The 23429-nt window shown below is 33.7% G+C and overlaps 1 pseudogene; it reads right to left on the bottom strand.

Moving 5' to 3' along the window:
• LOC135561949 (sister chromatid cohesion protein PDS5 homolog A-like) overlaps positions 1-23429 on the bottom strand; it is a 52809-nt pseudogene that overhangs the window by 7390 nt on the left and 21990 nt on the right.

The raw sequence follows: 23429 nt of genomic DNA, 5'->3' as shown, positions 1-23429 counted from the left end.
CAGGTGTCTCTATGTTAAGGTGTGTTACCTGGTCTTGGTAACAGGAGAGCTGGGCTGGGAGTTGGTACTGGTGTCTCTATGTTAAGGTGTGGTTACCTGGGCTGGGAGTTGGTACTGGTGTCTCTATGTTAAGGTGTGTTACCTGGTCTTGGTAACAGGAGAGCTGGGCTGGGAGTTGGTACAGGTGTCTCTATGTTAAGGTGTGGTTACCTGGTCTTGGTAACAGGAGAGCTGGGCTGGGAGTGGGTACTGGTGTCTCTATGTTAAGGTGTGGTTACCTGGGCTGGGAGTTGGTACAGGTGTCTCTATGTTAAGGTGTGTTACCTGGTCTTGGTAACAGGAGAGCTGGGCTGGGAGTGGGTACTGGTGTCTCTATGTTAAGGTGTGTTACCTGGTCTTGGTAACAGGAGAGCTGGGCTGGGAGTGGGTACTGGTGTCTCTATGTTAAGGTGTGGTTACCTGGGCTGGGAGTGGGTACTGGTGTCTCTATGTTAAGGTGTGTTACCTGGTCTTGGTAACAGGAGAGCTGGGCTGGGAGTGGGTACTGGTGTCTCTATGTTAAGGTGTGTTACCTGGTCTTGGTAACAGGAGAGCTGGGCTGGGAGTTGGTACTGGTGTCTCTATGTTAAGGTGTGGTTACCTGGGCTGGGAGTTGGTACTGGTGTCTCTATGTTAAGGTGTGTTACCTGGTCTTGGTAACAGGAGAGCTGGGCTGGGAGTGGGTACTGGTGTCTCTATGTTAAGGTGTGTTACCTGGTCTTGGTAACAGGAGAGCTGGGCTGGGAGTGGGTACTGGTGTCTCTATGTTAAGGTGTGTTACCTGGTCTTGGTAACAGGAGAGCTGGGCTGGGAGTGGGTACTGGTGTCTCTATGTTAAGGTGTGTTACCTGGTCTTGGTAACAGGAGAGCTGGGCTGGGAGTGGGTACTGGTGTCTCTATGTTAAGGTGTGGTTACCTGGTCTTGGTAACAGGAGAGCTGGGCTGGGAGTGGGTACTGGTGTCTCTATGTTAAGGTGTGTTACCTGGTCTTGGTAACAGGAGAGCTGGGCTGGGAGTGGGTACTGGTGTCTCTATGTTAAGGTGTGTTACCTGTGCTGGGAGTTGGTACTGGTGTCTATGTTAAGGTGTGGTTACCTGGGCTGGGAGTTGGTACTGGTGTCTCTATGTTAAGGTGTGTTACCTGGGCTGGGAGTTGGTACTGGTGTCTCTATGTTAAGGTGTGGTTACCTGGTCTTGGTAACAGGAGAGCTGGGCTGGGAGTTGGTACTGGTGTCTCTATGTTAAGGTGTGTTACCTGGGCTGGGAGTGGGTACAGGTGTCTCTATGTTAAGGTGTGTTACCTGGTCTTGGTAACAGGAGAGCTGGGCTGGGAGTGGGTACTGGTGTCTCTATGTTAAGGTGTGTTACCTGGCCTTGGTAACAGGAGAGCTGGGCTGGGAGTTGGTACAGGTGTCTCTATGTTAAGGTGTGTTACCTGGTCTTGGTAACAGGAGAGCTGGGCTGGGAGTGGGTACTGGTGTCTCTATGTTAAGGTGTGTTACCTGGTCTTGGTAACAGGAGAGCTGGGCTGGGAGTGGGTACTGGTGTCTCTATGTTAAGGTGTGTTACCTGGTCTTGGTAACAGGAGAGCTGGGCTGGGAGTGGGTACTGGTGTCTCTATGTTAAGGTGTGGTTACCTGGGCTGGGAGTTGGTACTGGTGTCTCTATGTTAAGGTGTGTTACCTGGTCTTGGTAACAGGAGAGCTGGGCTGGGAGTGGGTACAGGTGTCTCTATGTTAAGGTGTGTTACCTGGTCTTGGTAACAGGAGAGCTGGGCTGGGAGTGGGTACTGGTGTATCTATGTTAAGGTGTGTTACCTGGGCTGGGAGTTGGTACAGGTGTCTCTATGTTAAGGTGTGTTACCTGGTCTTGGTAACAGGAGAGCTGGGCTGGGAGTGGGTACTGGTGTCTCTATGTTAAGGTGTGTTACCTGGGCTGGGAGTGGGTACAGGTGTCTCTATGTTAAGGTGTGTTACCTGGTCTTGGTAACAGGAGAGCTGGGAGTTGGTACAGGTGTCTCTATGTTAAGGTGTGTTACCTGGTCTTGGTAACAGGAGAGCTGGGCTGGGAGTGGGTACTGGTGTTGCTGTCTGAGCCGGTGGTCTTGTTGTAGACTCTCCTACCTGGCACCGTCAGAGTCTTATTCACTGTAGACAAGACAGGAGATGGCTTTGGCTGGAGAGAGAGGAGGGGGGAGAGAGGAGGGAGAGAGAGGAGGGGGAGGAGAGGAGGGGAGAGAGAGGGGGGGAGAGAGGAGGGAGAGAGAGAAGAGGGGGAGAGAGAGAGGAGGGGGAGAGAGAGAGAGGGTAGAGAGGGGGCAAAGAGAGAGAGGGTAGAGAGGGGGCAAAGAGAGAGAGGGGGAGGAGGGGGCAAATAGAGGGGGGGGGAGCAAATAGAGAGAGCGGGCAAATAGAGAGAGGGGAGAGAGAGAGAGAACATGTACAGGTTATTAAGATATAATCTAGATATTATACAGGTACTATAACAGGTACTATAACAGGTATTATAACAGGTATTATAACAGGTACTATAACAGGTATTATAACAGGTACTATAACAGGTACTATAACAGGTATTATAACAGGTATTATAACAGGTATTATAACAGGTACTATAACAGGTACTATAACAGGTACAGGTACTATAACAGGTATTATAACAGGTAATATAACAGGTATTATAACAGGTACTATAACAGGTACTATAACAGGTATTATAACAGGTACTATAACAGGTACTATAACAGGTATTATAACAGGTACTATAACAGGTACTATAACAGATATTATAACAGGTACTATAACAGGTACTATAACAGGTATTATAACAGGTACTATAACAGGTACTATAACAGGTATTATAACAGGTACTATAACAGGTACTATAACAGGTACTATAACAGGTATTATAACAGGTATTATAACAGGTATTATAACAGGTACTATAACAGGTACTATAACAGGTATTATAACAGGTACTATAACAGGTACTATAACAGGTACTATAACAGGTATTATAACAGGTACTATAACAGGTATTATAACAGGTATTATAACAGGTACAGATATTATAACAGGTATTATAACAGGTAATATAACAGGTATTATAACAGGTATTATAACAGGTAATATAACAGGTAATATAACAGGTATTATAACAGGTATTATAACAGGTAATATAACAGGTACAGATATTATAACAGGTACTATAACAGGTACTATAACAGGTATTATAACAGGTATTATAACAGGTACTATAACAGGTATTATAACAGGTATTATAACAGGTATTATAACAGGTACTATAACAGGTATTATAACAGGTACAGGTACTATAACAGGTATTATAACAGGTATTATAACAGGTACTATAACAGGTACTATAACAGGTACTATAACAGGTACAGGTATTATAACAGGTATTATAACAGGTACTATAACAGGTACTATAACAGGTACTATAACAGGTATTATAACAGGTATTATAACAGGTATTATAACAGGTAATATAACAGGTATTATAACAGGTATTATAACAGGTACTATAACAGGTACTATAACAGGTATTATAACAGGTACTATAACAGGTATTATAACAGGTACAGATATTATAACAGGTATTATAACAGGTATTATAACAGGTAATATAACAGGTACTATAACAGGTATTATAACAGGTACTATAACAGGTATTATAACAGGTATTATAACAGGTACTATAACAGGTACTATAACAGGTACTATAACAGGTATTATAACAGGTACAGATATTATAACAGGTATTATAACAGGTATTATAACAGGTACTATAACAGGTACTATAACAGGTACTATAACAGGTATTATAACAGGTATTATAACAGGTACTATAACAGGTATTATAACAGGTACTATAACAGGTATTATAACAGGTACTATAACAGGTACTATAACAGGTACTATAACAGGTACTATAACAGGTAATATAACAGGTATTATAACAGGTACTATAACAGGTATTATAACAGGTACTATAACAGGTACTATAACAGGTACTATAACAGGTACAGGTATTATAACAGGTACAGGTATTATAACAGGTATTATAACAGGTACTATAACAGGTATTATAACAGGTACAGATATTATAACAGGTACTATAACAGGTATTATAACAGGTAATATAACAGGTATTATAACAGGTACTATAACAGGTATTATAACAGGTACAGATATTATAACAGGTACTATAACAGGTATTATAACAGGTATTATAACAGGTACAGATATTATAACAGGTATTATAACAGGTACTATAACAGGTATTATAACAGGTACTATAACAGGTATTATAACAGGTATTATAACAGGTATTATAACAGGTACTATAACAGGTATTATAACAGGTATTATAACAGGTATTATAACAGGTACTATAACAGGTATTATAACAGGTATTATAACAGGTACTATAACAGGTATTATAACAGGTATTATAACAGGTACTATAACAGGTATTATAACAGGTATTATAACAGGTACTATAACAGGTATTATAACAGGTATTATAACAGGTACTATAACAGGTACTATAACAGGTATTATAACAGGTACAGATATTATAACAGGTATTATAACAGGTACAGATATTATAACAGGTATTATAACAGGTACTATAACAGGTACTATAACAGGTACTATAACAGGTACTATAACAGGTATTATAACAGGTACAGATATTATAACAGGTATTATAACAGGTACTATAACAGGTACTATAACAGGTACTATAACAGGTATTATAACAGGTATTATAACAGGTACTATAACAGGTATTATAACAGGTATTATAACAGGTACAGGTACTATAACAGGTACTATAACAGGTACTATAACAGGTATTATAACAGGTACTATAACAGGTACTATAACAGGTATTATAACAGGTATTATAACAGGTATTATAACAGGTACTATAACAGGTATTATAACAGGTATTATAACAGGTATTATAACAGGTACTATAACAGGTATTATAACAGGTACTATAACAGGTATTATAACAGGTATTATAACAGGTAATATAACAGGTACTATAACAGGTACTATAACAGGTATTATAACAGGTACTATAACAGGTACTATAACAGGTATTATAACAGGTACTATAACAGGTACTATAACAGGTATTATAACAGGTATTATAACAGGTACTATAACAGGTATTATAACAGGTATTATAACAGGTACTATAACAGGTATTATAACAGGTATTATAACAGGTATTATAACAGGTACTATAACAGGTATTATAACAGGTACTATAACAGGTACTATAACAGGTACTATAACAGGTACTATAACAGGTATTATAACAGGTATTATAACAGGTACTATAACAGGTACTATAACAGGTATTATAACAGGTATTATAACAGGTACAGATATTATAACAGGTATTATAACAGGTATTATAACAGGTACTATAACAGGTACTATAACAGGTATTATAACAGGTACTATAACAGGTACTATAACAGGTATTATAACAGGTACAGATATTATAACAGGTACTATAACAGGTACTATAACAGGTATTATAACAGGTACTATAACAGGTACTATAACAGGTATTATAACAGGTACTATAACAGGTACTATAACAGATATTATAACAGGTACTATAACAGGTACTATAACAGGTATTATAACAGGTACTATAACAGGTACTATAACAGGTATTATAACAGGTACTATAACAGGTATTATAACAGGTACTATAACAGGTACTATAACAGGTATTATAACAGGTATTATAACAGGTATTATAACAGGTACTATAACAGGTACTATAACAGGTATTATAACAGGTACTATAACAGGTACTATAACAGGTACTATAACAGGTATTATAACAGGTACTATAACAGGTATTATAACAGGTACTATAACAGGTATTATAACAGGTACAGATATTATAACAGGTATTATAACAGATATTATAACAGGTACTATAACAGGTATTATAACAGGTACTATAACAGGTATTATAACAGGTATTATAACAGGTACTATAACAGGTATTATAACAGGTATCATAACAGGTACTATAACAGGTAATATAACAGGTATTATAACAGGTAACATAACAGGTATTATAACAGGTAATATAACAGGTACTATAACAGGTACAGGTACTATAACAGGTACTATAACAGGTACTATAACAGGTATTATAACAGGTATTATAACAGGTACTATAACAGGTATTATAACAGGTACTATAACAGGTATTATAACAGGTACTATAACAGGTACTATAACAGGTATTATAACAGGTATTATAACAGGTATTATAACAGGTATTATAACAGGTATTATAACAGGTATTATAACAGGTAATATAACAGGTACAGGTATTATAACAGGTACTATAACAGGTATTATAACAGGTATTATAACAGGTATTATAACAGGTACTATAACAGGTATTATAACAGGTATTATAACAGGTATTATAACAGGTATTATAACAGGTACTATAACAGGTATTATAACAGCTTTATAACAGGTACTATAACAGGTAATATAACAGGTATTATAACAGGTACTATAACAGGTATTATAACATGTATTATAACAGGTACTATAACAGGTATTATAACAGGTACTATAACAGGTACTATAACAGGTATTATAACAGGTATTATAACAGGTAATATAACAGGTATTATAACAGGTAATATAACAGGTATTATAACAGGTATTATAACAGGTACTATAACAGGTATTATAACAGGTACAGGTATTATAACAGGTATTATAACAGGTAATATAACAGGTATTATAACAGGTATTATAACAGGTATTATAACAGGTACAGGTATTATAACAGGTACAGGTATTATAACAGGTAATATAACAGGTATTATAACAGGTACTATAACAGGTATTATAACAGGTACAGGTATTATAACAGGTACTATAACAGGTATTATAACAGGTATTATAACAGGTATTATAACAGGTACTATAACAGGTACTATAACAGGTACTATAACAGGTATTATAACAGGTACTATAACAGGTATTATAACAGGTACTATAACAGGTACTATAACAGGTATTATAACAGGTACTATAACAGGTATTATAACAGGTATTATAACAGGTATTATAACAGGTATTATAACAGGTACTATAACAGGTACTATAACAGGTATTATAACAGGTACTATAACAGGTATTATAACAGGTATTATAACAGATATTATAACAGGTACTATAACAGGTACTATAACAGGTATTATAACAGGTACTATAACAGGTACTATAACAGGTATTATAACAGGTACTATAACAGGTACTATAACAGGTATTATAACAGGTACTATAACAGGTACTATAACAGGTACTATAACAGGTATTATAACAGGTAATATAACAGGTACTATAACAGGTACTATAACAGGTATTATAACAGGTACTATAACAGGTACTATAACAGGTATTATAACAGGTACTATAACAGGTACTATAACAGATATTATAACAGGTACTATAACAGGTACTATAACAGGTATTATAACAGGTACTATAACAGGTACTATAACAGGTATTATAACAGGTATTATAACAGGTACAGATATTATAACAGGTACTATAACAGGTACTATAACAGGTATTATAACAGGTACTATAACAGGTACTATAACAGGTATTATAACAGGTACAGATATTATAACAGGTATTATAACAGGTATTATAACAGGTAATATAACAGGTACTATAACAGGTATTATAACAGGTACTATAACAGGTATTATAACAGGTACTATAACAGGTACTATAACAGGTATTATAACAGGTACTATAACAGGTATTATAACAGGTACAGATATTATAACAGGTACTATAACAGGTACTATAACAGGTACTATAACAGGTACTATAACAGGTATTATAACAGGTATTATAACAGGTACTATAACAGGTATTATAACAGGTATTATAACAGGTACTATAACAGGTATTATAACAGGTATTATAACAGGTACTATAACAGGTACTATAACAGGTACTATAACAGGTATTATAACAGGTACTATAACAGGTAATATAACAGGTATTATAACAGGTAATATAACAGGTATTATAACAGGTAATATAACAGGTACTATAACAGGTACAGGTACTATAACAGGTACTATAACAGGTATTATAACAGGTATTATAACAGGTACTATAACAGGTATTATAACAGGTACTATAACAGGTATTATAACAGGTACTATAACAGGTATTATAACAGGTACTATAACAGGTATTATAACAGGTACTATAACAGGTATTATAACAGGTATTATAACAGGTACTATAACAGGTATTATAACAGGTAATATAACAGGTATTATAACAGGTATTATAACAGGTACTATAACAGGTACTATAACAGGTATTATAACAGGTACAGGTATTATAACAGGTATTATAACAGGTATTATAACAGGTACTATAACAGGTATTATAACAGGTACTATAACAGGTACTATAACAGGTATTATAACAGGTACTATAACAGGTATTATAACAGGTACAGATATTATAACAGGTATTATAACAGGTATTATAACAGGTAATATAACAGGTACTATAACAGGTATTATAACAGGTACTATAACAGGTATTATAACAGGTACAGATATTATAACAGGTATTATAACAGGTATTATAACAGGTATTATAACAGGTATTATAACAGGTACTATAACAGGTACTATAACAGGTATTATAACAGGTACTATAACAGGTATTATAACAGGTACAGATATTATAACAGGTATTATAACAGGTATTATAACAGGTACTATAACAGGTATTATAACAGGTACTATAACAGGTATTATAACAGGTATTATAACAGGTACTATAACAGGTACTATAACAGGTACTATAACAGGTACTATAACAGGTATTATAACAGGTACTATAACAGGTATTATAACAGGTACAGATATTATAACAGGTATTATAACAGGTACTATAACAGGTACTATAACAGGTATTATAACAGGTACTATAACAGGTATTATAACAGGTACAGATATTATAACAGGTATTATAACAGGTATTATAACAGGTACTATAACAGGTATTATAACAGGTACTATAACAGGTATTATAACAGGTATTATAACAGGTATTATAACAGGTACTATAACAGGTATTATAACAGGTATTATAACAGGTACAGGTATTATAACAGGTATTATAACAGGTATTATAACATGTATTATAACAGGTACTATAACAGGTATTATAACAGGTATTATAACAGGTACTATAACAGGTACTATAACAGGTATTATAACAGGTACTATAACAGGTACTATAACAGGTATTATAACAGGTACAGATATTATAACAGGTATTATAACAGGTATTATAACAGGTAATATAACAGGTACTATAACAGGTATTATAACAGGTACTATAACAGGTACTATAACAGGTATTATAACAGGTACTATAACAGGTATTATAACAGGTACAGATATTATAACAGGTATTATAACAGGTACTATAACAGGTACTATAACAGGTACTATAACAGGTATTATAACAGGTACTATAACAGGTATTATAACAGGTACAGATATTATAACAGGTATTATAACAGGTATTATAACAGGTACTATAACAGGTATTATAACAGGTACAGATATTATAACAGGTATTATAACAGGTATTATAACAGGTACTATAACAGGTACTATAACAGGTATTATAACAGGTACTATAACAGGTACTATAACAGGTATTATAACAGGTACTATAACAGGTACTATAACAGGTACTATAACAGGTACTATAACAGGTATTATAACAGGTAATATAACAGGTACTATAACAGGTATTATAACAGGTATTATAACAGGTATTATAACAGGTACTATAACAGGTACAGGTATTATAACAGGTACTATAACAGGTATTATAACAGGTACTATAACAGGTACTATAACAGGTACTATAACAGGTACTATAACAGGTATTATAACAGGTATTATAACAGGTAATATAACAGGTACTATAACGGGTACTATAACAGGTATTATAACAGGTACTATAACAGGTACTATAACAGGTACTATAACAGGTAATATAACAGGTACTATAACAGGTATTATAACAGGTACTATAACAGGTACTATAACAGGTACTATAACAGGTATTATAACAGGTACTATAACAGGTACTATAACAGGTACTATAACAGGTATTATAACAGGTACTATAACAGGTATTATAACAGGTACTATAACAGGTACTATAACAGGTACTATAACAGGTACTATAACAGGTATTATAACAGGTACTATAACAGGTACTATAACAGGTACTATAACAGGTATTATAACAGGTATTATAACAGGTACAGGTATTATAACAGGTATTATAACAGGTATTATAACAGGTACTATAACAGGTATTATAACAGGTATTATAACAGGTACTATAACAGGTACTATAACAGGTACTATAACAGGTATTATAACAGGTACTATAACAGGTACTATAACAGGTACTATAACAGGTATTATAACAGGTATTATAACAGGTACTATAACAGGTACTATAACAGGTATTATAACAGGTACAGATATTATAACAGGTATTATAACAGGTATTATAACAGGTACTATAACAGGTACTATAACAGGTATTATAACAGGTACAGATATTATAACAGGTATTATAACAGGTACTATAACAGGTATTATAACAGGTACTATAACAGGTATTATAACAGGTATTATAACAGGTACTATAACAGGTACTATAACAGGTACTATAACAGGTACTATAACAGGTATTATAACAGGTACTATAACAGGTATTATAACAGGTACAGATATTATAACAGGTATTATAACAGGTACTATAACAGGTACTATAACAGGTATTATAACAGGTACTATAACAGGTATTATAACAGGTACAGATATTATAACAGGTATTATAACAGGTATTATAACAGGTACTATAACAGGTATTATAACAGGTACTATAACAGGTATTATAACAGGTATTATAACAGGTATTATAACAGGTACTATAACAGGTATTATAACAGGTATTATAACAGGTACAGGTATTATAACAGGTATTATAACAGGTATTATAACATGTATTATAACAGGTACTATAACAGGTACTATAACAGGTACTATAACAGGTACTATAACAGGTATTATAACAGGTACTATAACAGGTACTATAACAGGTATTATAACAGGTACAGATATTATAACAGGTATTATAACAGGTAATATAACAGGTACTATAACAGGTATTATAACAGGTACTATAACAGGTACTATAACAGGTATTATAACAGGTACTATAACAGGTATTATAACAGGTACAGATATTATAACAGGTATTATAACAGGTATTATAACAGGTACTATAACAGGTATTATAACAGGTACTATAACAGGTATTATAACAGGTACTATAACAGGTATTATAACAGGTACTATAACAGGTACTATAACAGGTACTATAACAGGTACTATAACAGGTATTATAACAGGTACTATAACAGGTATTATAACAGGTACAGATATTATAACAGGTATTATAACAGGTATTATAACAGGTACTATAACAGGTATTATAACAGGTACAGATATTATAACAGGTATTATAACAGGTATTATAACAGGTACTATAACAGGTACTATAACAGGTATTATAACAGGTACTATAACAGGTACTATAACAGGTATTATAACAGGTACTATAACAGGTACTATAACAGGTACTATAACAGGTACTATAACAGGTATTATAACAGGTAATATAACAGGTACTATAACAGGTATTATAACAGGTATTATAACAGGTACTATAACAGGTACAGGTATTATAACAGGTACTATAACAGGTATTATAACAGGTACTATAACAGGTACTATAACAGGTACTATAACAGGTACTATAACAGGTATTATAACAGGTATTATAACAGGTATTATAACAGGTAATATAACAGGTACTATAACGGGTACTATAACAGGTATTATAACAGGTATTATAACAGGTACTATAACAGGTACTATAACAGGTAATATAACAGGTACTATAACAGGTATTATAACAGGTACTATAACAGGTACTATAACAGGTACTATAACAGGTATTATAACAGGTACTATAACAGGTACTATAACAGGTACTATAACAGGTATTATAACAGGTACTATAACAGGTATTATAACAGGTACTATAACAGGTACTATAACAGGTACTATAACAGGTACTATAACAGGTATTATAACAGGTACTATAACAGGTACTATAACAGGTACTATAACAGGTATTATAACAGGTATTATAACAGGTACAGGTATTATAACAGGTATTATAACAGGTACTATAACAGGTACTATAACAGGTATTATAACAGGTATTATAACAGGTACTATAACAGGTACTATAACAGGTACTATAACAGGTATTATAACAGGTACTATAACAGGTACTATAACAGGTACTATAACAGGTATTATAACAGGTATTATAACAGGTACTATAACAGGTACTATAACAGGTATTATAACAGGTACAGGTATTATAACAGGTACTATAACAGGTATTATAACAGGTACTATAACAGGTACTATAACAGGTATTATAACAGGTATTATAACAGGTACAGGTATTATAACAGGTACTATAACAGGTACTATAACAGGTACTATAACAGGTATTATAACAGGTATTATAACAGGTACAGGTATTATAACAGGTACTATAACAGGTACTATAACAGGTATTATAACAGGTACTATAACAGGTACTATAACAGGTACTATAACAGGTACTATAACAGGTATTATAACAGGTACTATAACAGGTACTATAACAGGTACTATAACAGGTATTATAACAGGTATTATAACAGGTACAGGTATTATAACAGGTACTATAACAGGTATTATAACAGGTATTATAACAGGTACTATAACAGGTATTATAACAGGTACAGATATTATAACAGGTATTATAACAGGTACTATAACAGGTATTATAACAGGTACTATAACAGGTATTATAACAGGTACTATAACAGGTATTATAACAGGTACAGGTACTATAACAGGTATTATAACAGGTATTATAACAGGTACAGGTACTATAACAGGTATTATAACAGGTACAGGTACTATAACAGGTATTATAACAGGTAATATAACAGGTATTATAACAGGTACTATAACAGGTACTATAACAGGTATTATAACAGGTACTATAACAGGTACTATAACAGGTATTATAACAGGTACTATAACAGGTATTATAACAGGTATTATAACAGGTAATATAACAGGTATTATAACAGGTACTGATATTATAACAGGTATTATAACAGGTATTATAACAGGTACTATAACAGGTACTATAACAGGTATTATAACAGGTACTATAACAGGTACTATAACAGGTATTATAACAGGTACTATAACAGGTATTATAACAGGTATTATAACAGGTACTATAACAGGTACTATAACAGGTATTATAACAGGTATTATAACAGGTACTATAACAGGTACTATAACAGGTATTATAACAGGTATTATAACAGGTACTATAACAGGTACTATAACAGGTATTATAACAGGTACTATAACAGGTACTATAACAGGTATTATAACAGGTATTATAACAGGTACTATAACAGGTACTATAACAGGTACTATAACAGGTATTATAACAGGTACTATAACAGGTACTATAACAGGTACTATAACAGGTATTATAACAGGTACTATAACAGGTACTATAACAGGTACTATAACAGGTATTATAACAGGTATTATAACAGGTACTATAACAGGTACTATAACAGGTATTATAACAGGTACAGATATTATAACAGGTAATATAACAGGTACTATAACAGGTATTATAACAGGTACTATAACAGGTATTATAACAGGTACAGGTACTATAACAGGTATTATAACAGGTACAGGTACTATAACAGGTATTATAACAGGTACAGGTACTATAACAGGTATTATAACAGGTACAGGTACTATAACAGGTATTATAACAGGTACAGGTACTATAACAGGTATTATAACAGGTAATATAACAGGTATTATAACAGGTATTATAACAGGTATTATAACAGGTATTATAACAGGTACTATAACAGGTACTATAACAGGTACTATAACAGGTATTATAACAGGTATTATAACAGGTACAGATATTATAACAGGTACTATAACAGGTACTATAACAGGTATTATAACAGGTATTATAACAGGTACTATAACAGGTATTATAACAGGTACAGATATTATAACAGGTACTATAACAGGTACTATAACAGGTATTATAACAGGTACTATAACAGGTATTATAACAGGTACTATAACAGGTATTATAACAGGTATTATAACAGGTATTATAACAGGTACTATAACAGGTACTATAACAGGTACTATAACAGGTACTATAACAGGTATTATAACAGGTAATATAACAGGTACTATAACAGGTATTATAACAGGTATTATAACAGGTAATATAACAGGTATTATAACAGGTAATATAACAGGTAATATAACAGGTATTATAACAGGTAATATAACAGGTACTATAACAGGTATTATAACAGGTATTATAACAGGTAATATAACAGGTATTATAACAGGTAATATAACAGGTAATATAACAGGTATTATAACAGGTAATATAACAGGTACTATAACAGGTATTATAACAGGTACAGGTATTATAACAGGTATTATAACAGGTATTATAACAGGTACTATAACAGGTATTATAACAGGTATTATAACAGGTAATATAACAGGTACTATAACAGGTATTATAACAGGTACAGGTATTATAACAGGTATTATAACAGGTACTATAACAGGTATTATAACAGGTACTATAACAGGTACTATAACAGGTATTATAACAGGTACTATAACAGGTACTATAACAGGTATTATAACAGGTATTATAACAGGTACTATAACAGGTACTATAACAGGTATTATAACAGGTACTATAACAGGTATTATAACAGGTACAGGTATTATAACAGGTACTATAACAGGTATTATAACAGGTACTATAACAGGTACTATAACAGGTATTATAACAGGTATTATAACAGGTACTATAACAGGTACTATAACAGGTACTATAACAGGTATTATAACAGGTACTATAACAGGTACTATAACAGGTACTATAACAGGTATTATAACAGGTATAACAGGTACTATAACAGGTATTATAACAGGTACAGGTATTATAACAGGTACTATAACAGGTATTATAACAGGTACTATAACAGGTATTATAACAGGTATTATAACAGGTAATATAACAGGTACTATAACAGGTATTATAACAGGTACAGGTATTATAACAGGTATTATAACAGGTACTATAACAGGTATTATAACAGGTATTATAACAGGTACTATAACAGGTACTATAACAGGTATTATAACAGGTACTATAACAGGTACTATAACAGGTATTATAACAGGTATTATAACAGGTACTATAACAGGTACTATAACAGGTATTATAACAGGTACTATAACAGGTATTATAACAGGTACAGGTATTATAACAGGTACTATAACAGGTATTATAACAGGTACTATAACAGGTACTATAACAGGTATTATAACAGGTATTATAACAGGTACTATAACAGGTACTATAACAGGTATTATAACAGGTACTATAACAGGTACTATAACAGGTATTATAACAGGTATTATAACAGGTACTATAACAGGTATTATAACAGGTACAGGTATTATAACAGGTACTATAACAGGTATTATAACAGGTACAGGTATTATAACAGGTACTATAACAGGTACTATAACAGGTATTATAACAGGTACTATAACAGGTACTATAACAGGTACTATAACAGGTATTATAACAGGTACAGGTACTATAACAGGTACTATAACAGGTAATATAACATGTATTATAACAGGTACAGGTACTATAACAGGTACTATAACAGTTACTATAACAGGTACTATAACAGGTACTATAACAGGTATTATAACAGGTACTATAACAGGTACTATAACAGGTACTATAACAGGTATTATAACAGGTACTATAACAGGTATTATAACAGGTATTATAACAGGTAATATAACAGGTAATATAACAGGTACTATAACAGGTACTATAACAGGTATTATAACAGGTACAGGTATTATAACAGGTATTATAACAGGTACTATAACAGGTACTATAACAGGTAATATAACATGTATTATAACAGGTATTATAACAGGTACTATAACAGGTACTATAACAGGTACTATAACAGGTATTATAACAGGTACTATAACAGGTACTATAACAGGTATTATAACAGGTACTATAACAGGTATTATAACAGGTACTATAACAGGTACAGGTATTATAACAGGTACAGATATTATAACAGGTACTATAACAGGTATTATAACAGGTACTATAACAGGTATTATAACAGGTATTATAACAGGTACTATAACAGGTACAGGTATTATAACAGGTACAGATATTATAACAGGTACTATAACAGGTATTATAACAGGTATTATAACAGGTACTATAACAGGTACTATAACAGGTAATATAACAGGTATTATAACAGGTAATATAACAGGTATTATAACAGGTATTATAACAGGTACTATAACAGGTACTATAACAGGTATTATAACAGGTACTATAACAGGTACTATAACAGGTATTATAACAGGTATTATAACAGGTATTATAACAGGTACTATAACAGGTACTATAACAGGTATTATAACAGGTATTATAACAGGTAATATAACAGGTACTATAACAGGTATTATAACAGGTACTATAACAGGTACTATAACAGGTATTATAACAGGTACTATAACAGGTATTATAACAGGTATTATAACAGGTATTATAACAGGTATTATAACAGGTACTATAACAGGTACAGGTATTATAACAGGTATTATAACAGGTACTATAACAGGTACTATAACAGGTACTATAACAGGTACTATAACAGGTATTATAACAGGTATTATAACAGGTTTTATAACAGGTACTATAACAGGTACTATAACAGGTATTATAACAGGTACTATAACAGGTACTATAACAGGTAATATAGCAGGTATTATAACAGGTACAGGTATTATAACAGGTACTATAACAGGTATTATAACAGGTACTATAACAGGTACTATAACAGGTATTATAACAGGTACTATAACAGGTACTATAACAGGTACTATAACAGGTATTATAACAGGTAATATAACAGGTATTATAACAGGTAATATAACAGGTACTATAACAGGTATTATAACAGGTAATATAACAGGTATTATAACAGGTATTATAACAGGTAATATAACAGGTATTATAACAGGTATTATAACAGGTACAGGTATTATAACAGGTACTATAACAGGTATTATAACAGGTATTATAACAGGTACTATAACAGGTATTATAACAGGTATTATAACAGGTACTATAACAGGTACTATAACAGGTACTATAACAGGTATTATAACAGGTATTATAACAGGTATTATAACAGGTACTATAACAGGTACTATAACAGGTATTATAACAGGTACTATAACAGGTATTATAACAGGTACTATAACAGGTACTATAACAGGTACTATAACAGGTACTATAACAGGTACTATAACAGGTATTATAACAGGTATTATAACAGGTACTATAACAGGTATTATAACAGGTATTATAACAGGTATTATAACAGGTATTATAACAGGTACTATAACAGGTACTATAACAGGTACTATAACAGGTATTATAACAGGTACTATAACAGGTATTATAACAGGTATTATAACAGGTACTATAACAGGTATTATAACAGGTATTATAACAGGTAATATAACAGGTACAAGTATTATAACAGGTACTATAACAGGTACAGGTATTATAACAGGTACAGGTATTATAACAGGTACAGGTACTATAACAGGTACAGGTATTATAACAGGTACAGGTATTATAACAGGTACTATAACAGGTACTATAACAGGTATTATAACAGGTATTATAACAGGTAATATAACAGGTATTATAACAGGTATTATAACAGGTACTATAACAGGTATTATAACAGGTATTATAACAGGTATTATAACAGGTACTATAACAGGTATTATAACAGGTAATATAACAGGTACTATAACAGGTATTATAACAGGTAATATAACAGGTATTATAACAGGTAATATAACAGGTATTATAACAGGTATTATAACAGGTACTATAACAGGTACAGGTATTATAACAGGTACAGATATTATAACAGGTACTATAACAGGTACTATAACAGGTAATATAACAGGTACTATAACAGGTAATATAACAGGTACAGGTATTATAACAGGTACAGGTATTATAACAGGTAATATAACAGGTACTATAACAGGTAATATAACAGGTACTATAACAGGTACTATAACAGGTACTATAACAGGTACAGGTATTATAACAGGTACAGGTATTATAACAGGTATTATAACAGGTACTATAACAGGTACAGGTATTATAACAGGTATTATAACAGGTACTATAACAGGTATTATAACAGGTACAGGTATTATAACAGGTATTATAACAGGTACTATAACAGGTATTATAACAGGTACTATAACAGGTACTATAACAGGTATTATAACAGGTACTATAACAGGTACTATAACAGGTATTATAACAGGTAATATAACAGGTATTATAACAGGTACTATAACAGGTACTATAACAGGTATTATAACAGGTAATATAACAGGTATTATAACAGGTATTATAACAGGTAATATAACAGGTAATATAACAGGTATTATAACAGGTACTATAACAGGTACTATAACAGGTATTATAACAGGTACTATAACAGGTACTATAACAGGTATTATAACAGGTACTATAACAGGTATTATAACGGGTAATATAACAGGTACTATAACGGGTACTATAACAGGTATTATAACGGGTATTATAACAGGTACTATAACAGGTACTATAACAGGTATTATAACAGGTACTATAACAGGTACTATAACAGGTATTATAACAGGTATTATAACAGGTAATATAACAGGTAATATAACAGGTATTATAACAGGTACTATACAGGTATTATAACGGGTACTATAACGGGTAATATAACGGGTACTATAACGGGTACTATAACGGGTATTATAACGGGTATTATAACAGGTACTATAACAGGTACTATAACAGGTACTATAACAGGTACTATAACAGGTACTATAACAGGTATTATAACAGGTATTATAACAGGTATTATAACAGGTAATATAACAGGTAATATAACAGGTATTATAACAGGTACTATACAGGTATTATAACAGGTATTATAACAGGTAATATAACAGGTACTATACAGGTATTATAACAGGTACTATAACAGGTACTATAACAGGTATTATAACAGGTACTATAACAGGTACTATAACAGGTACTATAACAGGTACTATAACAGGTACTATAACAGGTATTATAACAGGTACTATAACAGGTACTATAACAGGTACTATAACAGGTACTATAACAGGTAATATAACAGGTATTATAACAGGTATTATAACAGGTATTATAACAGGTATTATAACAGGTATTATAACAGGTACTATAACAGGTACTATAACAGGTATTATAACAGGTACTATAACAGGTAATATAACAGGTATTATAACAGGTATTATAACAGGTACTATAACAGGTACTATAACAGGTACTATAACAGGTACTATAACAGGTACTATAACAGGTATTATAACAGGTACAGGTAATATAACAGGTACTATACAGGTGAGGTCCTTACCTTTCCCGTCAGCAGCACCGTTCTGGCCTCTGATGATAAATACTCCTTATCATTGATCAGGTCCTGGAAGGGAGACAACTTTATTAAATACTCCTTATCATTGATCAGGTCCTGGAAGGGAGACAACTTTATTAAATACTGCTTATCATTGATCAGGTCCTGGAAGGGAGACAACTTTATTAAATACTGCTTATCATTGATCAGGTCCTGGAAGGGAGACAACTTTATTAAATACTGCTTATCATTGATCAGGTCCTGGAAGGGAGACAACTTTATTAAATACTGCTTATCATTGATCAGGTCCTGGAAGGAGACAACTTTATTAAATACTGCTTATCATTGATCAGGTCCTGGAAGGGAGACAACTTTATTAAATACTGCTTATCATTGATCAGGTCCTGGAAGGGAGACAACTTATTTACGCAAACTTGTGTGTGTGTATGTATATGTGTGTGTGTGTGTGGTGTGTGTGTATGGTGTGTGTGTGTGTGTGTATGGTGTATATGTATGACGTGTGTGATGTGATGTGTATGTGGTGTGTGTGTATGTGTATGTGTGTGTATGTGTGTGTGTGTGTGTGTGTGTGTGTGTGTGTGTGTGTGTGTGTGTATGGTGTGTGATGTGTGTTTATGGTGTGTGTGTGTGGTGTGTGTGTGTGGTGTGTGTTTATGGTGTGTGTGTGTGGTGTGTGTGGTGTGTGTGTATGGTGTGTGTGTATGTGTATGGTGTGTGTGTGTGTATGGTGTATATGTATGACGTGTATGATGTGATGTGTATGTGGTGTGTGTGTGTGTGTGTGTGTGTGTGTACCTTGTCAGGAGGAGTGTAGAACTTGGATGGCAGGACGGGGTCTTTAGGAGACTCCAGATGACAGGCGGTCGACTTGTTCACGATCACGAACAACGCCACGTCACACACGATGTACAGCTTCTGTAACCACGACAACGCACAACACGTCAACAACACGCCAGTTTATCCAGAATCGATTAAGTTGACTGTTGGTAAGATCAATAAATCAATCAATGGAGAGAGAGAGAGAGAGGGGGGGGGGGGGGGATAGTCAGTTAACGTACTGGCTGAATGGGTCTATAGTCAGTTAACATACTGGCTGAATGGGTCTATAGTCAGTTAACGTACTGGCTGAATGGGTCTATAGTCAGTTAACATACTGGCTGAATGGGTCTATAGTCAGTTAACATACTGGCTGAATGGGTCTATAGCCAGTTAACATACTGGCTGAATGGGTCTATAGTCAGTTAACATACTGGCTGAATGGGTCTATAGTCAGTTAACATACTGGCTGAATGGGTCTATAGTCAGTTAACATACTGGCTGAATGGGTCTATAGTCAGTTAACATACTGGCTGAATGGGTCTATAGTCAGTTAACATACTGGCTGAATGGGTCTATAGTCAGTTAACATACTGGCTGAATGGGTCTATAGTCAGTTAACATACTGGCTGAATGGGTCTATAGTCAGTTAACATACTGGCTGAATGGGTCTATAGTCAGTTAACATACTGGCTGAATGGGTCTATAGTCAGTTAACATACTGGCTGAATGGGTCTATAGTCAGTTAACATACTGGCTGAATGGGTCTATAGTCAGTTAATATACTGGCTGAATGGGTCTATAGTCAGTTAACATACTGGCTGAATGGGTCTATAGTCAGTTAACATACTGGCTGAATGGGTCTATAGTCAGTTAACATACTGGCTGAATGGGTCTATAGTCAGTTAACATACTGGCTGAATGGGTCTATAGTCAGTTAACATACTGGCTGAATGGGTCTATAGTCAGTTAACATACTGGCTGAATGGGTCTATAGTCAGTTAACATACTGGCTGAATGGGTCTATAGTCAGTTAACATACTGGCTGAATGGGTCTATAGTCAGTTAACATACTGGCTGAATGGGTCTACAGTCAGTTAACATACTGGCTGAATGGGTCTACAGTCAGTTAACATACTGGCTGAATGGGTCTATAGTCAGTTAACATACTGGCCGAATGGGTCTATAGTCAGTTAACATACTGGCCGAATGGGTCTATAGTCAGTTAACATACTGGCCGAATGGGTCTATAGTCAGTTAACATACTGGCCGAATGGGTCTATAGTCAGTTAACATACTGGCCGAATGGGTCTATAGTCAGTTAACATACTGGCCGAATGGGTCTATAGTCAGTTAACATACTGGCCGAATGGGTCTATAGTCAGTTAACATACTGGCCGAATGGGTCTATAGTCAGTTAACATACTGGCCGAATGGGTCTATAGTCAGTTAACATACTGGCCGAATGGGTCTATAGTCAGTTAACATACTGGCTGAATGGGTCTATGGTCTATAGTCAGTTAACATACTGGCTGAATGGGTCTATAGGCAGTTAACATACTGGCTGAATGGGTCTATAGTCAGTTAACATACTGGCTGAATGGGTCTATAGTCAGTTAACATACTGGCTGAATGGGTCTATAGTCAGTTAACATGCTGGCTGAATGGGTCTATAGTCAGTTAACATACTGGCTGAATGGGTCTATAGTCAGTTAACATACTGGCTGAATGGGTCTATAGTCAGTTAACATACTGGCTGAATGGGTCTATAGTCAGTTAACATACTGGCTGAATGGGTCTATAGTCAGTTAACATACTGGCTGAATGGGTCTATAGTCAGTTAACATACTGGCTGAATGGGTCTATAGTCAGTTAACATACTGGCTGAATGGGTCTATAGTCAGTTAACATACTGGCTGAATGGGTCTATAGTCAGTTAACATACTGGCTGAATGGGTCTATAGTCAGTTAACATACTGGCTGAATGGGTCTATAGTCAGTTAACATACTGGCTGAATGGGTCTATAGTCAGTTAACATACTGGCTGAATGGGTCTATAGTCAGTTAACATACTGGCTGAATGGGTCTATAGTCAGTTAACATACTGGCTGAATGGGTCTATAGTCAGTTAACATACTGGCTGAATGGGTCTATAGTCAGTTAACATACTGGCTGAATGGGTCTATAGTCAGTTAACATACTGGCTGAATGGGTCTATAGTCAGTTAACATACTGGCTGAATGGGTCTATAGTCAGTTAACATACTGGCTGAATGGGTCTATAGTCAGTTAACATACTGGCTGAATGGGTCTATAGTCAGTTAACATACTGGCCGAATGGGTCTATAGTCAGTTAACATACTGGCTGAATGGGTCTATAGTCAGTTAACATACTGGCTGAATGGGTCTATAGTCAGTTAACATACTGGCTGAATGGGTCTATAGTCAGTTAACATACTGGCTGAATGGGTCTATAGTCAGTTAACATACTGTGTGTGTGTGTGTGTGTGTGTGTGTGTGTGTGTGTGTACCTCGTTAGCCTTCGGGTCGTCAGGACACTGTGTGTGTACCTCGTTAGCCTTCGGGTCGTCAGGACACGGTGTGTGTGTGTGTGTGTGTGTACCT

Source organism: Oncorhynchus nerka, linkage group LG18, assembly GCF_034236695.1.
Source record: "Oncorhynchus nerka isolate Pitt River linkage group LG18, Oner_Uvic_2.0, whole genome shotgun sequence".
NCBI classification, from domain to species: Eukaryota; Metazoa; Chordata; class Actinopteri; order Salmoniformes; family Salmonidae; genus Oncorhynchus; species Oncorhynchus nerka.
The sequence above is the reverse complement of the archived record's forward strand: the minus strand, read 5'-3'. Positions and strand labels throughout refer to the sequence as shown.